The sequence below is a fragment of the Pinus tabuliformis genome, chromosome 8 (genome assembly GCF_031772625.1).
Source record: "Pinus tabuliformis cultivar Carrire ecotype Pingquan chromosome 8, CPIR1, whole genome shotgun sequence".
In the NCBI taxonomy this organism is placed as follows: Eukaryota; Viridiplantae; Streptophyta; class Pinopsida; order Pinales; family Pinaceae; genus Pinus; species Pinus tabuliformis.
Window position 1 is genome coordinate 1527677462 of NC_142294.1, and position 17808 is coordinate 1527695269.

Consider the following 17808-nt stretch of genomic DNA (forward strand, 5'->3'; position numbering starts at 1 on the left):
CCATTTGCTGCCAATGGGTTTCCTTCCAGCCAACAACTCCACCAGATCCCAAGCCTCATTTTTGTGCAAAGATTCCATTTCATCAGCCATGGCCTCTTTCCAGAGTTTTCCATCCTTTAAATCTATTGCTTCCTTCACAGTTTTGGGATCATCATCAGTAATATATAAAGAAAAATTTGAACAGAAAGCAGATGGACTATACCTTTCTGGTTGCCTTCTTTCTCAAACTAATCTTCTCACACCCAGAGTTTGTGGCTCTTCATCTTCTAATTCCTCCTTTATTGTAGAGACTGATTCTTCCTCTTTAAGATTAAACTCTATCTTCTCAGGTTCCTTTGGTTGGACTTCATGTTTAATAACATATTTTACCTCTCTGAACACCACATCTCGGTTGTACACAACCTTCCTTGTTACTGGGTTCCAAAGCTTATAACCCTTTAAACCATCCTTATACCCAATAAAGATGCACTTTTTAGATTTACTATCCAACTTGGTTCGTTTCTCCTTTGGAACATGTACATATGCATCACATCCAAATACCCTCAGATGTGAAAGAGAGGGTTTCTTACCAGTCCATACCTCTTGTGGAGTCTTATCCTCCAACGTTGATGAAGGTGATCTGTTGACCAGGTAACATGTTGTCTCCACCACCTCTACCCAGAATTCTTGTCCTAACCCGGCACCACTGAGCATGCTTCTTGCCCTTTCCATCAATGTCTTGTTCATTCTTTTTGCAACTCCATTTTGCTGAGGTGTATATGGAGTAGTCTTCTGCCATGCTATGCCACACTTCTTACAGAATTCTTCAAATTCCTTACTGTAAAACTCTCCACCATTATCTATCCTCACCACCTTTATCTTCTTCTTTGTCTGGTTTTCCACCAGAGCCTTAAATTCTTTAAACCTGTCAAAGACTTCAGATTTCTTCTTAAGGAAATATATCCATGTATTCCTTGAGAAGTCATCTATAAATGATACATAGTACATAGACTTACCCAGTGATGGAACCTTCATAGGTGTAAACACATCACTATGCACAAGCTCTAATATCTGTTTCGTCCTATTACCACCAGAGGGGAAACTCACCCGATTCTGCTTCCCATATACACAATTTTCACAGAAATCAAAATCCAGAGAGCTATTACTTATACCTTCTACCATACCTTTACCATGAAGTATTCGAAGGTCCTTCTCTCCAATATGTCCAAGCCTTTGATGCCACAACATGGTCTTCTCTCTAGAGACCACTAGATTTTCTGCTCCACTTTCAGGAACCACAGAGTTGTTGCACCAATCAACAACAATGCTACCTTGTAGCTTGTACAGAGTTCCAATATGAACTCCCCGCATCAATACTAGTGCTCTTCGAACCATCTTGCAAGTATCCTTCTTGAACACTGTTTTTACACCTGCATCATCTAGCTTGCTTACAGAAATTAGATTTCTGGCCAATGCAGGAATATGTAGAACACCTGGAATTGTTCTAACTCTTCCACCTTGCAACTTCAACTTTACTTTTCCGCGGCCAATGATTTTGGCCTTCCTATCATCCCCTAAGAAGACATCACCACCATCGTATTTCTCATCCTCGCAGAACCACTCTCTATGGGGAGTGAAGTGAAAATATGCACTTGAGTCAATCAACCATGCCTCATGATCTACACGTGTACATGAAGAATCCAACTACACATCCCCACCTTCATCTGAGGTAGTTTTTGCCTCTGTAGAAGGAGCATCATTAGATCCCTTTCCTTTGTTAGTAGATTTAGATTTACAGTCCCTTTTGTAGTGCCCTTCCTTTTCGCATTTCCAGTAAACCACCTTTATAGGTTTTCCTGGAGATTTATATCTCCCTCTAGATTTAGATCTCCCACTCGATGACTTATTTTTGTTTCTGTTCTGGGACCATCCTCGTACAGACAAGGCATCACCATTCTGGCTCTCCATATTTTTCCATCTCATCTCCTCCGTCAACAAGGATGAGACTATTTCATCAAACTGTAAGGCAGTTGCATTGCTACCTATTGCATTAACCAAACTATCCCACGAATCTGGTAGAGAACACAACAAACTGATGTACTTATATTCATATGAAATTTTAATATCAACAGATAATAACTGACTTACCATAGTATTATATGCGTTTAGATGATCTGTCACCAAGTCTCCATCTTTCATCCTTAGGTTATACAACTTTTTCCGTAGGAACAATTTATTCACCATAGACTTAGATTGGTACAAAGTCCCTAATTTTTCCCACAAAGCCTTAGCCGTAGCTTCCCCTGATACATTCAACAATACTAAATCTGAGAAACACAATCGTATTGTGCTCTTTTTCTTCCAGTCCAACTTCTCCATTCTTCATCGGACACTCCCGTTGGTTTAGTACCTGGATCTATCGTGAACCACTGATATTTATCCACCAACAGATCCTCCATATTGAGTTTCCACAACTCAAAACTTTGACCATTAAATTTCTTGATCTCTATCTTTCCACTGCTCGCCATCTTCTTTCACCACCAGAATCGATCTCGCAGATCTCCCACTGAACAGGGTCTACCATAAGCCTGAGTGAAACCCCTCAACAACAAAAGCGTCCCCTTGAAGCCAAAACAAATTTGATACCAAATGTAGGTTTTAACCCTATACAGAAATTCCCTGCATACGAATTTTAAAACACAGAAAATAAACAATGTGAGAGCATAACACATAAAACACATATACACAGAGATTTTCCCCTGGATCCCAAAACCAGGACTACCAGCTTGATTTTTCATTATTTTCCTTTCAATGTTACAATACATATTTACACATACCATGGACTGAAAACCATCGTGTCGAAAACCATGGACTGAAAACCATCACGTCCAAAACCATGTGTGAAAAATCATGCACAAAACCATAGGTAGGTTCGCCCAACCTAATATAGTTCCAAAAAACAAAATTTTCCGAGGTGCTGCCCTAGACCCCATAGAGTGGGGTTACCTGCACCCCTCAAACCCCCTGTGACCCCCCCACTACGCAATCGGCTAGGGGGGGCTCCGTCCCCCCTCTAACCTCCTGGTTAACTGTGTGGGCTAGTTGTGGAAAGAATATAACACAACCCAACAGATGCCCTAAAACTTAGTATAGGGGTAGATTTGTAGGCGTAAATGTTTCCCATTTAACATAAAAATTTACCATTTATATTTTTGCTCAATTAAAAAAAATTAAAGGTTAAAATTAAAACATATCGAGTATGGTGGAGATGTTGTAGTGTAAACATTTGAATTTTGGCTCAATTAATAATAAAATGTTAAAAGTAAAAATAATAATAAAATTCAATTTGAGCCCCAAGGAATAGCTTAGTTGGTCGAGTTCCCATTGATAAGTACATTTCCAATTGGAAGGTCGTGGGGTAAAATATCCTCAATGCCCTTGGAGTTAGGCCCAACCAGATAAGCCATCGGGTAGATCCCTTCAGGTGGATCTGCTCGAATTATTACTTGTGGATGTAGCGACCACTTAGTGACCGTGAACCATAGTTGAAAAACTAATAATAATAAAATTCAATTTATTATATTGTAATTTTGTTTTGCAGGGTAACTTAGCCCCTCCAACTCAAGTTAGAAATTATGCTCTAGGAAAAATTGCATAAATAATTATAAGTTACATTGGTTAATGCTAAATTAATAATGGTTGATAGACAAATCATAGACAAATCATCTTATAGTCTTGCTTTGGTAGTAACTAATAAATTGAGATGTGAAGTGGATAAGTAAATTGTTTGCTCAAGTAGAAGAACTTGCATAAATTTTGGTGGGTAGTAACCACTAGTAAGTCTACACATTTACAATTTTACTCCTACATAAGTGTTGAAGAAAAAATAAATAATGGTGGGAAGTAACTCATGTAAGTATATTTTTTACATCTTATTCCTATCCATTTTTTATGCAAAGACTTGCTTAAATTATGGTGGGAAGTAATTGATGGTAGATATGTTATTTACTTGAGTATAAGTTATTTTCAAGTATTTTATTTTTGGATGGTTTTCTTGCAAAGCTTAAGAATAAAAAATCACTACACAAATATCTAAAAATCATGCATGAATATTGCAACCATATCCATAAATTATGGCATAAAACATGTAAAGAAACTATCCACATGGCATTATATGATGAAAAAGATGCAATAAGACCTTCAAGTTAAGTTATGGTCCAATCAAATGTTTGATATTTTTTTTATTTTTTTTTTTAATATTGAAAAATAAATATTTATTTTTCAAAGTTAAACTTTATAATTTTTATTCATCAATATGAAACTAATAGCGATCAACACACAAATCAATTGTTAGAGTCTTGCCTTGGCAGGGACTAATAATGATTCCATAACTATATTTAAATTTAATTAATAAGCACATAAAAACTTAATACTTACAATAAACTTACAATATAACAAATTTCTTAACCATGGATATCCACCCTCACTTTACCATGCATACTATTAACATGTAAATAGGTTTTTTTACAACACCATGGGCTAATACCATGGCTTATTAATGCCACATGCCGAAAAATCATAACTCATTTCACAAGAAAAAAATAAGATGTCAAATATTTTAGACATTACATATAGCATTGATTGCATTGAGTGAAAATTCTCCATCATATATATATATATATATATATATATATATATATATATATAGAGAGAGAGAGAGAGAGAGAGAGAGAGAGAGAGAGAGAGAGTAGGGGAGGAGAGTGACCAAGATGGAGGGTGGAGAGAGATAGAGTAATCTAGAGAAGAGAGAGAGAGGTAGGTGTAAGAGGGAGGGAGAAAGAGGAATGAAGAGAGAGGAGGTGAGGGAGAGGAGAGAGGGAGGGAGAGAGAGATGGATTTCGATCGGGAGAGAGAGGGGGGAATAACAAAGACCTATATAGATAGAGGTAGAGAGTGGGAGTGAAAAGGAAGATATGGAGAGAGAAGGAGAAAGGAAAGGAGGGAAGACATAGAGGAGAGGAGATAGAGAGGGAGGGAAAGGGAAGAGAGAGAGGAGGACATAGAGATGGAGGGGGGAAAGAAGGGGAGAGAGAGAAGGAGAGAGGAAGGTAGATAGTGATAGAGTTGGAAGGTAGAGAGAGGGAGATGTGGGGGGGGGGGGGGGGGCGGCAGAGAGAGGGAGGTGTGAGAGAAAGGGAGAGAGATGAAGGAAGAGAGAGAGGACTTGAGAGAGTAGAGAAAGAGGGAAGGGAGAGAGAGAGAGAGGCGAGAGAAAGGGATAGATGGATCAAGCCTACATATTGTATGTGTGTATATAAAAACCAGCCTAGATCCATCTTAATCTTGAATCTATCAAGCACCAAGAGGGATCAAAATTATTTTCACTTTAAAAGAGGTTTGTATCTCAAGATATTTAATCCCTCTTAGCACTTGATAGATATGAGGTTAAGATGGATCTAGGTTTCTCTTTAGTACATTGATTCTCTTTGGAGGAGACTATTAAAGAGGTTTATCACATGTAAATAATCATTATTTACTTTCCCTTCCCTTCTATTTAATTTATTATTACTATTAATGAATGGAACAAAGTCAAAGAATGCCATACTCCACTTACATGTATAAGAGACCATAGTTCATCATTGATATGGACAAAAAGAAATCGAACCTATACCAACAAAATAGAATAGATAGTTAGATAGCAAAGGATCTTAATATTAGTGATTCCATACAAGCTAGTAATGGTAGGTAAAATTAGAGTTAGTGAAAAATTTCTGTGATTGTTGTGATTTGTTTGAGACATAGTTAAGAAATGCAAAAGAGTTTCGAGTAAGAAGATAATATTTTTACCTTAATATGTGACAATGGTCATTTACATAATCATTGAAAGATCATTCCTATCTTCATTGAAAATTCATTGTTGTCATCTAGAATTTCTAGTGAACCATGCATATGGGGGAAGTTGATATCTAAGGGTGCATCACTACATATTGACCAATTTTAGGTATCATGGAACGTTTCAAAACCTATACAATCTCGTTTACTCATATTTCTATGTCACATTAAATGTATGGATAATTGAAATCCCAATGGCCATACTATAGTCAACTGCCACTAGGCTACAAGCCTTGGTATGACCATGATTTTTTAGATTCACTGCTGCCACTCCAACCATTAATGACATTATGGAAACCAATCCATCATCTTCTCTAACAAATCATAAAAATTAATTGATAGAAATTCAACCTATATATCCTTTACCAAAATGTTACTATGAAATATTAGGAAAATTACCCAATCATTAATAAAATTCTAAGTAGTTGTATAGTACACAAATTAAAAGCCATAAATACTTAAGGAAATAATTATAATTTGGTCCATAAGGAACTTCCATAGCTATGCAAAAACTCACAATCCTAATTTTCAAAAGGTAATATTCAAGCCCCGAGGGTTAGCTCAATTGGTCAAGTTCTCGTCGTTAAAGCACCTCTCTATTGAGAGGTCATATGTTCAATTCTCCTCATCTCTCTTGGGTTAGGAACTATTAACGAGCCAACAAGAAGTGATCCCTTTAGGTGGATATGCCTGGATTAATGTTTTCATGGACATAGCGGTCACTAATCTTAGGAGTCCGTGAACCACATCCAAAAAAAAAGTAGGATTCATAAATAAAATTGTAAAGTCATTCAATCCATTCTCCTTTTCACTTAATCAAACCTGAAATTCAATCCTTGTCAACTCTTGAGATGGAAGTTACATTGAAATGATGTCACTATAGGAAATATATAATCAGAATATTAAGTAAGATCAAACTCATTGGAATGTACTTAAATCTTGTGGTAAGCATTGTATATGTAAGCTTTAAAAATAATATTATATATTGAAAATGGATTTGCATAGCTTGACTATTTTTAAAATGAAATGTTCAATGATGGGTCTATACATAAATATCATTCATGTAACCTTATAAATGCTACATGTAGTTTCTTTGTAAGTAAGTTAAAAATATATATTTTAGTGTAAATTTTAGTGTAAATATTTAGATTATAATATCATACATGTAGGATCTATGTACTTCAATAAAAGATTCCATTCTATATTTGTAATTTGCATTAAGTTGATTGTTATAAAATACTTTATCTGTAGTAATTAGTTAGTATATTGAAATGAATGGGTTAGAGGGTCTTTATACCTCTTCTTACTACATTAATCAAGATTTTGATCTAATGCTAGTGCTACCCCACATGCACTGAAGAGAAGAGACGAGGAATTTGAAACAAAAACATGTAGTATTTGGTGAATCATATTTGATTCATATGATATTTACCTTGGCGCATCGATAAAATGAGCTTTATATCTTTGAAAAGTAATATTTGATTCGATATGATTTTGACAATCCTTCCTAGTTGAAGGAACATTAAAAACCTATCAAGAAGGAAGAGAAAATTCAAGAGTTTGTGCAAAATTGTTAATTATTGGTATGGAAAGTGAAAAAGACTATGAACATGATATAAAGAAGGTGAAAATAATATAATAGCTTGAAGATTTTTTTTTCCTTATTAGTTTAATTGATGTTAACCATATTATCATTCATGATAATAGAAAATCCCTCCTAGCAAATTGGCATGTCATGTTTTATCCAATATTGTTAACTACATGAAATAAAAACTTTCTAAATTAAAGTCTTAATGAATCCAAAAATAAGATGTCAAAATCTATATGCATTTCATTTTCATCTCTTCCATGAATGAACTTCTAGTTATGATATCTATGACTACCTCTTTCACTAGATTATTTTTGCTTCCTCTAACTATAGAAAAGCACACTCCATGTAACATGTAGATGACCATCATGGTGTTAGTTACCCATATGTGATACTTGACTGATATCTTGAAATATATTCCAATTAGTTGTAGCAAATCCAATCCTTGAGTAATAGGTATGAACACTACATCTAGACATAAGTTTCCAAAGTAACCTAATAGAGTCTCAAAATTTTCCATCTTATATTACCATCTACAAATTTACATTACTAGTTTCTCTTTCACACTAATTCATGGCAATGAGTAGGGGATTGCTGTAACCATATGGAAGTGAAATGGTGACTTCTACTTAGATGATCATAGGAAACAATGAAAAAAATCAAAGAAAATGGTAACCTATAATATAGGTTGAGGTATGTACTCATTTTCGCTCACCTAGTGAACTCGTCTGGGCATTGTATAAAAAACTATGCATGTGAGACTAGCATGCATTCACATGTGAGACTATCATTAATAGGAGAAATGATATTGGAACACATGTGGCTACTACATCAAGGTTATAAAATATCAAGTAAATATTCCAATTATGTTTACAAATGAAATTAAATATAGTACCCTGCAATTATCAAAAGATATTATTTATAATAAAATATTAGGGCGAGCTTTGTAAAAAACTTGGAGGGATAACAAAGATTACATTTTACTATTTTGAAGAAACTACTTCAAGATTCTGAAAATAGGCTATCAGAAGTAGCCAAGTGGGCATTAAAACCAAGTTGGCATAATAAGTCGCTATAAAATGGATTCGAAGGAAGCTTGAGTTTCCAATTTTGGGAAGTTAGTTTAGATGTTTTGTTATATCTTTAATTGACTAGAAGAAAGAGAGGGGGGGAGTAGATTAGAAGAGGGAAAGGAGACTACAATCTAGAAGATACAAGCATGAGTAAACTAGGTGGATCTTGTTGCCTATGTTAGGGGATCAAAATGATTATAATATGTTTAACAAATAAATCTTGTTTTTTTTTATTATATGAAAACTTTTATGTGGAATCGATGTTATGGTTGATGCTTGTTTCCATCAATATATGAAGATGTATATTTAGAATTGATGTTATGGTTAATGTTGTTAGATATTTGGTTAATTATGTGAAGGTAGGTGTGAAATTATTAAGGGTGCACTATAATGCCCAATTTTTGGGCATCTTGAAAATTTGTTGTTTGGATTTTGTGTTGCAGTATGTAATGGAAACTATACTTTGACTTAATAATTTGGAGTATTCATTATTTACAAACATTGAATTTGATGCAATTTCAATATTTATAAGAGTTGTCTAATTTAATTAAACATCATACGATGTTCTATGCTATGATACCTATGGAGAAATAAAGATTGACATATAATGATTGTGATTTTAGCTACATTCTCACTTCGAAATATGACAGGGTAGAGTTACACTAGTGTGAACACATATGCTACATGATAATGATTCTAACTTTCTTATGTATTAACTATGATATAGTTCACTTAGATATGGATGGAGTTTCCTCATGTATGAATATTTTTACATCTTTCAATTGCAAATATATTTATTGGATACTTAAATGAATTTTAAGGAAAAATGGCGCAATCTTACAATTTTTTTGGAAACATTATTAGGAAGAGAAGTGATGGAGTTTATTTTCTTTAAAGAGGTTTTGAAATACTATATTTTTTAGAAAATATGTTTTCAATATGTATATGCTTTTTTCAAAGTTTTGAATAAATTCAAAGACCTTCAAAACTTCGTTTTATCTACACATTTTAAAATAGTGTAAGTATTTGAGTATGTAAGTTTCCACAATTGTTCGTCATATTTTTATTTCTAGATATAAATTATGCATATGAGTGGAAAACTCAAATTTTTGGGTGGACACTCCACCCATCCTCAAAAAAAAAACGGTGAAATATCCACTTGAAATGTTGAACATTCCTACTCATACACACAATTTATACCCGTAATTAAAAAAAACATATTTTACACCTGCAAAATTTATTTTAAATAACACTTATTTGTCACTTTAATATTTGAAACAAGTTTAATAGAACTTTTAAATATGTTTCTTATAAATATATTGAAAATAACCATTAAAAATAAATAATAGGATAAGAAAATCACTTGAATGGATAAGTTAAAAATAAGATAAAATGTGTTTCACCTAATTATAATGATTTCATTTCAACTTTGCTCTTTTTTTAAACGTTTTTTTCTTAAATACTAACTTTTGATTTTTTATAAATAAAAATAAAATAAAATAACTTACATTAATATACTTTTAATTAACTCCGTCCATTAACATAATGAGGGGTGTTGTTGCCTTCTTATGAACCCCTTGAACAAGGGGGAACACCACACCCTCCTATGACCCCATCATTGTGCATTTCACAATTGTACAATGAATGGAGATAGTCATGAAAAGAATATGATACATGCCCAACACTTACCTTTGGGTAACAACATTGGAAATGACATATCAAATAACCCTTAAATATTATACTCAATTATGGGAAATCAACTGATTGTAGGCAAATTAATCACATTTGTAGATTTATCATTTGGGTGGTCTACTTCTCTATTAGAATCATCTACCCAAGCTTTAATAAGTTCAATTTCCCTAGATGCATTTGGAGGTCTTGCTGCAAAGGAAATTTTCTCTCAATATTATAGGATAGCTTCATGATCCATAATCTCTTCAAACACTATGAAGTCCATGCCATTGTCCATATCTAGTAATATAAAATAATTAATCTTATGCGAAAAATTTGTTACATTTTCCAATAACTCATCGAGATAATAAGTATAAATTTAAACACCATGATAATATGGATCATTCCTAATCTTATACAATAATGCATCTGTTACTTTTCTCTTTTGAATAATGAAATCATAGCATGATCCTCTATGACTTTTTTTCACATAATAATCATTAAATCAAAGTCTTTAATATATCAAGGTAATTTACTACCAGCATCTTTAACCTCTTGAGAGAAATTGATGGTTTGTCCTTTGTGTTTGTTTGCCCACCTAATTTTTATTATTTATTTATTATTATTGTTATTATTTTTTTTCCGAAGAGAAAAATCGTAACCTTTCATTATGAGAAAAATTACATGTAGTAGATGCTTGTAGGCATATGCGCTATCTGGTTTTGTCCGCCAGAGCTATATACATATTTTGCATTCGCAAAACTTGACCTTGCTGGCCATTTTCAAAAAACTGTCTGTGATGCAATTAGCAAAAAATAAATATTCATGTTCAGTTCTAAATATGCACTTTAAATACAAGGAAAATAACAAAAAACATCAGCCAGTTCTCCAATGTCTATGGTCATTCCACCTTGTGATATTCCTGATCTATGTATGGTCTATGGTGGTATTGATAGACTTCTGCATCCTTCTGCTCTGTAATTATCCACAAGCCTCTGGGAAGTAACGAGCCCTCCTTGGAAAGCCCGTCAGCATCCTCATTGTATTCCCTGTGAATGTGTTGACAAGATATCAGATTAAAAGCTGATTTGAGATTTAGCATGTCAATAAGAATATTTTGTAGAGTAATGGCATGACATTGATTAACAACATTGAACCAGTTTATGATGATTTGTGAATCTCCATAAATCTGAACAGATAAGCAGTTATGTGCGAGGGAAAAATGCAGCAGGTGTCTAAGTGTAAGAAGCTCAGCATAATTATTAGATCCGTCTCCCAGACCCAGTTTGACTTTGTAAGAATGTGTTTTAGAGATATATAGGCAGAAAAACACCCCCCCCCCCCCCCCCACATCCATGAGGTTGTGCTGCTCTGTCGAAAAGGCCCATGGCTGAGACTTATCAATGTTCCCGGGGCCTGATATAGAGCGAGTGCGAGGAGGCAAGTCCTCCGGGATATCATGGAAAGCAGTCAGGGCTTGTACAAAGAGTAGATGCCAATTGACAGGCTGGTTTTTGAAAATGAAACGATTTCACCCAAGCCAGATAGACCAGTAGAGAATGAGAGGAAGGCATTGCTCTTTATGCTTTTGATGGGCAGATGTCCAGCAGTTCCAGGCATGAATAATAGAAGGTCCCTGCCATGTGTTCCTGATAGCGAGCTGCTGGGTGATTTCTTGCCAGAAGTGGGAGACTTGTGTACAATGTAGAAATAAATGCTCATTAGACTCGGATGCCTGTTTGCATAGCACACATCTGCTTGGCCCGTAGACAGATCGATGCATGAGTGCCTCTCCCATGGGGGTCTTGTTGTTCAGAACAGACCACATGAATAGCCGGGTTCGTGGGGGTGCTTTTAACCTCCATAATTGCTGCCACCAGTTCTGCGGATGGAGGGGTTTTCGAGCCTGTATAAGATGTAGGTATCCTAGCTTAGGGCTGTAAATCCCGTGCACAGTAGGGGTCCAAACAAGGGCATCGGGTTCCTGATTGAGTAGAATATGAGCCTCCTGAAGAGCCCTTATGAAAAAATCCCATGCTTGTTGCCACTGTTCAGGGATATCCAAGTCATGAGCTGTTCTCCACTGTTGTCTGAGGAAAATGCGGGGGTCAGGATCTGCAATATGTGCTAATGTCTTGACCTCTCTACGATTTAGGAAGAGTATGAGCTCCAGAGGAAGAATATATAGGTTGTCACCCCCTATCCATGGGTCAATGCCAATTCTTACTGACTGTCCATTGTTTATGCGCCATGCCAGGTCACCTCTGATGAAAGGCATTGTTTGTAGTATGGATTTCCAAACAATAGAGATGCCTCCTCTAGGCCAGGTTTGTTGTCTCACCCAGTCCAAGATCTGTAGCGGCCAAATGTACTTGTGAAATGTTACTGTAGTCCAGAGATTGTTTGCAGTGAGGAGAGTCCAGCTCATCTTAGCAGCTAGGGCTTTTGCAAAGGTGGGCAGCTCCTTTATCCCCCAGCCCCCCCACTTCTTGGGTAGGGCAATGGATTTCCAAGACACCCAAGCAAAAATTTTACCTTCCTTATGCCCCTTCCAAAGGTATCGACTGCAAAGTTGTTGTAGTATGCTGAGAATTCCCCGAGGAATCCATGCAAGGGACATCCAGTATATAGGGGTGGCTTCCAGGACTGATTTGATCAGGACCAGCCGCCCTGCTCTAGAGAGAAGCATGTGGTTCCAACTTTTTAATCTTTTTTCCAGCTTAACTACTAGCCAGATCTAGTCTGCTATCCTGTAGCAATTTGGTTTTATCCAGAACCCCAGATATTTGAGACCTTCAGAGAGATTATGAGGAGTGTATTGAAAATGAAGATTGGTTGTTCGAGCTTCAAGAGGGGTAATGCAAGACTGGGTTATAGTAGATTTTGACTGATTGACAGACATGCCAGTAGCTAATTCAAAGAGGTTGAGGATCTCATGGAAAGTGACCGAGTCCCTGGTACTGCCATTTAAGAAAATCAGGACATCATCAACAAAGAGCAGGTGGGTGAGGTATAGAAGGTCAGTCATTTTGAGGCCCTGTAGTTGACCTTCCCTCTTTGCAGAGGCGATGAGTCTACTGAGGCCCTCCATCACCAAGAGGAATAGCAGGGGGGACAGGGGACAACCCTGTCTTAATCCTCGTTCAGCATGAAAGAAAGGTGTGGCTGACCCATTGATTAGAATGCTATAGGAGACAGAGTTTATGCAGCAAATGATCCAGTTTATGAATTCAATAGGGAAACCTAAATGAATGAGGATCATCTTAATGTAGAGCCATGATACACGATCAAAATCTTTTGCGAGGTTGATCTTGAGGATGATGCACTTCAGGGCTTTTGAGTTTATGGAATGGATGGCTTCTTGAGTGGTTCCAATGGCTTCATGGATCTGCCTCTTGTGGAGGAAAGAAAACTATTCAGGGGAGATGTGTTGAGATAGGATGGGGCGAAGCCTATTAGCTATGATTTTTTATAGAGTATTGCAAAGGGATATAGGCCGAAAGTCATTTAAAGTGTTCAGGGAGTCCGATTTCAGGATGAGTACTATAAAAGTGGAGTTTATAGCCTCATACATTCTTCCTGACAACCTATATTCTTCTACTACACTGAGGAGGTCATTGCCCATTATGTCAAAGAAGGCCAAATAGAATTCAGTAGGCCATCCATCTAGTCTAGGGCTCTTGTCCTTTTGGAACTACTTGAGAGTTTGCTCCAATTCTTCAATAGTGACAGGGCCAGAGAGCTCGTATGTAGATTCTTGATCTACAAATCAAGGGAAATGCCCTGAAACACGAATGATCTCAGCTAGATTTCATCCAAGAGTTTCTTTGAATAGGTGTTGAAAATGTGCAATGCCCAGCTACGAGAGCTGATGACAAGTGTGGGCAGTGCCTCCTTCCTGAGTGGGCAATTCCCAGATAGTGTTAGCAGCTTTCCTACCTTTGGAAAATTTTTCAAAATACTTGGAGTTTTCGTCCCTTGCCTTGAGCCAGATGGCCCGACTCTTTAGTCTCCATGTTTCCCGTGCGCAGTAGGGGTCCAAACAAGGGCATCGGGTTCCTGATTGAGTAGAATATGAGCCTCCTGAAGAGCCCTTATGAAAAAAACCCATGCTTGTTGCCACTGTTCAGGAATATCCAAGTCATGAGTTGTTCTCCACTGTTGTCTAAGGAAAATGCGGGTGTCAGGATCTACAATATGTGCTAATGTCTTGACCTCTCTACGATTTAGGAAGAGTATGAGCTCCAGAGGTAGAATATATAGGTTGTCACCCCTTATCCATGGGTCAATGCCAATTCTTACTGACTATCCATTATTTATGCTCCATGCTAGGTCACCTCTGATGAAAGGAATTGTTTGTAGTATGGATTCCAAACAATATAGATGCCTCCTCTAGGCCAGGTTTGTTGTGTCGCCCAGTCCAAGATCTGTAGCGGCCAAATGTACTTGTGAAATGTTACTGTAGTCCAGAGATTGTTTGCAGTAAGGAGAGTCTAGCTCATCTTAGCAGCTAGGGCTTTTGCGAAGGTGGGCAGCTCCTTTATCCCCCAACCCCCCCACTTCTTGGGTAAGGCAATGGATTTCCAAGACACCCAAGCAAAAATTTTACCTTCCTTATGCCCCTTCCAAAGGTATCGGCTGCAAAGTTGTTGTAGTCTGCTGAGAATTCCCCGAGGAATCCATGCAAGGGACATCTAGTATACAGGGGTGGCTTCCAGGACTGATTTGATCAGGACCAGCCGCCCTGCTCTGGAGAGCAGCCTGTGGTTCCAACTTTTTAATCTTTTTTCCAGCTTAACTACTAGCCAGATCCAGTCTGCTATCCTGTAGCAATTTGGTTTTATCCGGAACCCCAGATATTTGAGACCTTCGGAGAGATTATGAGGAGTGTATTGAAAATGAAGATTGGTCGTTCGAGCTTCAAGAGGGGTAATGCAAGACTGGGTTATAGTAGATTTTGACTGATTGACAGACATGCCAGTAGCTAATTCAAAGAGGTTGAGGATCTCATGGAAAGTGACCGAGTCCCTGGTACTGCCATTTAAGAAAATCAGGACATCATCAACAAAGAGCAGGTGGGTGAGGGATAGAAGGTCAGTCATTTTGAGGCCCTGTAGTTGACCTTCCCTCTTTGCAGAGGCGATGAGTCTATTGAGGCCCTCCATCACTAAGAGGAAAAGTAGAGGGGACAGGGGACAACCCTGTCTTAATCCTCGTTCAGCATGAAAGAAAGGTGTGGCTGACCCATTGATTAGGATGCTATAGGAGACAAAGTTTATGCAGCGAATGATCCAGTTTATGAATTCAATAGGGAAACCTAAATGAATGAGGATCATCTTAATGTAGAGCCATGATACACGATCAAAATCTTTTGCGAGGTTGATCTTGAGGATGATGCACTTCAGGGCTTTTGAGTTTATGGAATGGATGGCTTCTTGAGCGGTTCCAATGGCTTCATGGATCTGCCTCTTGTGGAGGAAAGCAAACTGTTCAGGGGAGATGTGTTGAGATAGGATGGGGCGAAGCCTATTAGCTATGATTTTGTATAGAGTATTGCAGAGGGATATAGGCCGAAAGTCATTGAAAGTGTTCGGGGAGTCCGATTTCAGGATGAGTGCTATAAAAGTGGAGTTTATAGCCTCATACATTCTTCCTGACAACCTGCATTCTTCTACTACACTGAGGAGGTCATTGCCCATGATGTCAAAGAAGGCCAAATAGAATTCAATAGGCCATCCATCTGGTCTAGGGCTCTTGTCCTTTTGGAACCACTTGAGAGTTTGCTCCAATTCTTCAATAGTGACAGGGCCAGAGAGCTCGTCTGTAGATTCTTGATCTACAAATCGAGGGAAATGCCCTGCAACACGAATGATCTCAGCCAGATTGCATCCAGGAGGTTCTTTGAATAGGTGTTGAAAATGTGCAATGCCCAGCTGTGAGAGCTGATGAAAAGTGTGGGCAGTGCCTCCTTCCTGAGTGGGCAATTCCCAGATAGTGTTAGCAGCTTTCCTACCTTTGGAGAAATTTTGAAAATACTTGGAGTTTTCGTCTCCTGCCTTGAGCCAGATGGCCCGACTCTTTAGTCTCCATGTTTCCTCCTAATCCTAATGGATCTTTACTTGTGCATGTTTATGTAATGCTGATTTATGTCAGATGGCTAAGAAAAGTTGAGAAATGTTGATCCCCTAAGAATATTGTTGTTGGATTTCTCTTTGAGTATCAAGTGAATTAGTGGCTACTCCATATCATTGTAATACCTCTGCTTGTTACACTCTGCTACATACCTCTGTGTTACCTCTTCTCGTTACACTATCATATACCTCTGCTCGTTACATTGTTGTATACCTCTGCTTGTTACAATGTTATATACCTCCCAAATCTGGTTATAATACAACTCCACGACTCCATATATTTAGATGAGCACCAAATCTAGAAGGACGCAGTCACTATAATGATGAGAAAAAGAAGAAGGTGCTCATTAGCTCTGTAGAACTTCTTGGTGGCTAGATTTCATATATGGACTTTCGTGAGACTTTCACACTCAATGTATACTCCACGATTCTCCATACACATTATCCATCGGTTTGTATTGAGGAGAGGGGATAATAGTGTTGAAGTACCAACTGCTATTGATGAATTCAGTTCTTGAGAATCCAACATGGACTAAACATTTGAATGCGCTACAACAATTTTGTTTCTTGTGGCTTCGGTCTAGCGGCTCTAAAATTTGAAGCTAGAGACATTGTTTGAATCAATTTTCACATTTCATAAACAAGGTAAATTTTGTAGTGAGTTATTGGAGAAGAGAAAGTTGTTATCAATACTAGCTCTAATTTAATTGGGCACTTCTTTGATTGAATTTGTTGAGCAAATCCACCTTTCATTTCTACAACAAAATAGTAAGTACAATAAACCTCTCTTTGAGTTCTAGATTTATAATCGAAGTGTATCAAAATATAGTGAGAAGGTTTCTAGTCTTGAACTCTGTAAAGTGGTTGAGTAAACAAAAAAAATGCTTAAGGGTTCATTGTATATGGGTGCATATTCGTTGAAACCAACACCCTTCATTTGTTGATCTTGAGTTGTTAAGACATATCCAGAATTGATGAAACATTAGATTTTTTGAATACCCTAATTATTTCCATTGTTGATGGGAAGGTAAACATCAGAAAAAACACTCTCACTGGTATTCAAACCTCTCTGCAAAATGCACAAGACAAAATTGATTTTTTGCAGTTGGAATCACAGTTACAAAGAGATGAGTTACAACAGAAAAGGCATATTTCTGAACTTGTCTTTGTTCAGAACAACCCCCTATCTAGCTTTGAAACATGATACTATCAGCATCCAGAAATTCATGAAGTCAATAATGTTGACATGGATTCAAATCAAGTGCTCATTTCAGATGCAGATTTGAATACAGGTGCGGAAATTCAGTTTGCACTTCCCAAGCCAATCATCACACCTTGGGAAGAACTTGTCAACAACAGGCACATAACAAATCTTGAATATGACAAGGAGGTGTCCTTTCATATTCCAAAGTAGTCCAAGCCCATTCAATTTCAAAGTGTTGGGTTTCATCATGGCGATTCATCTTCACCTGTT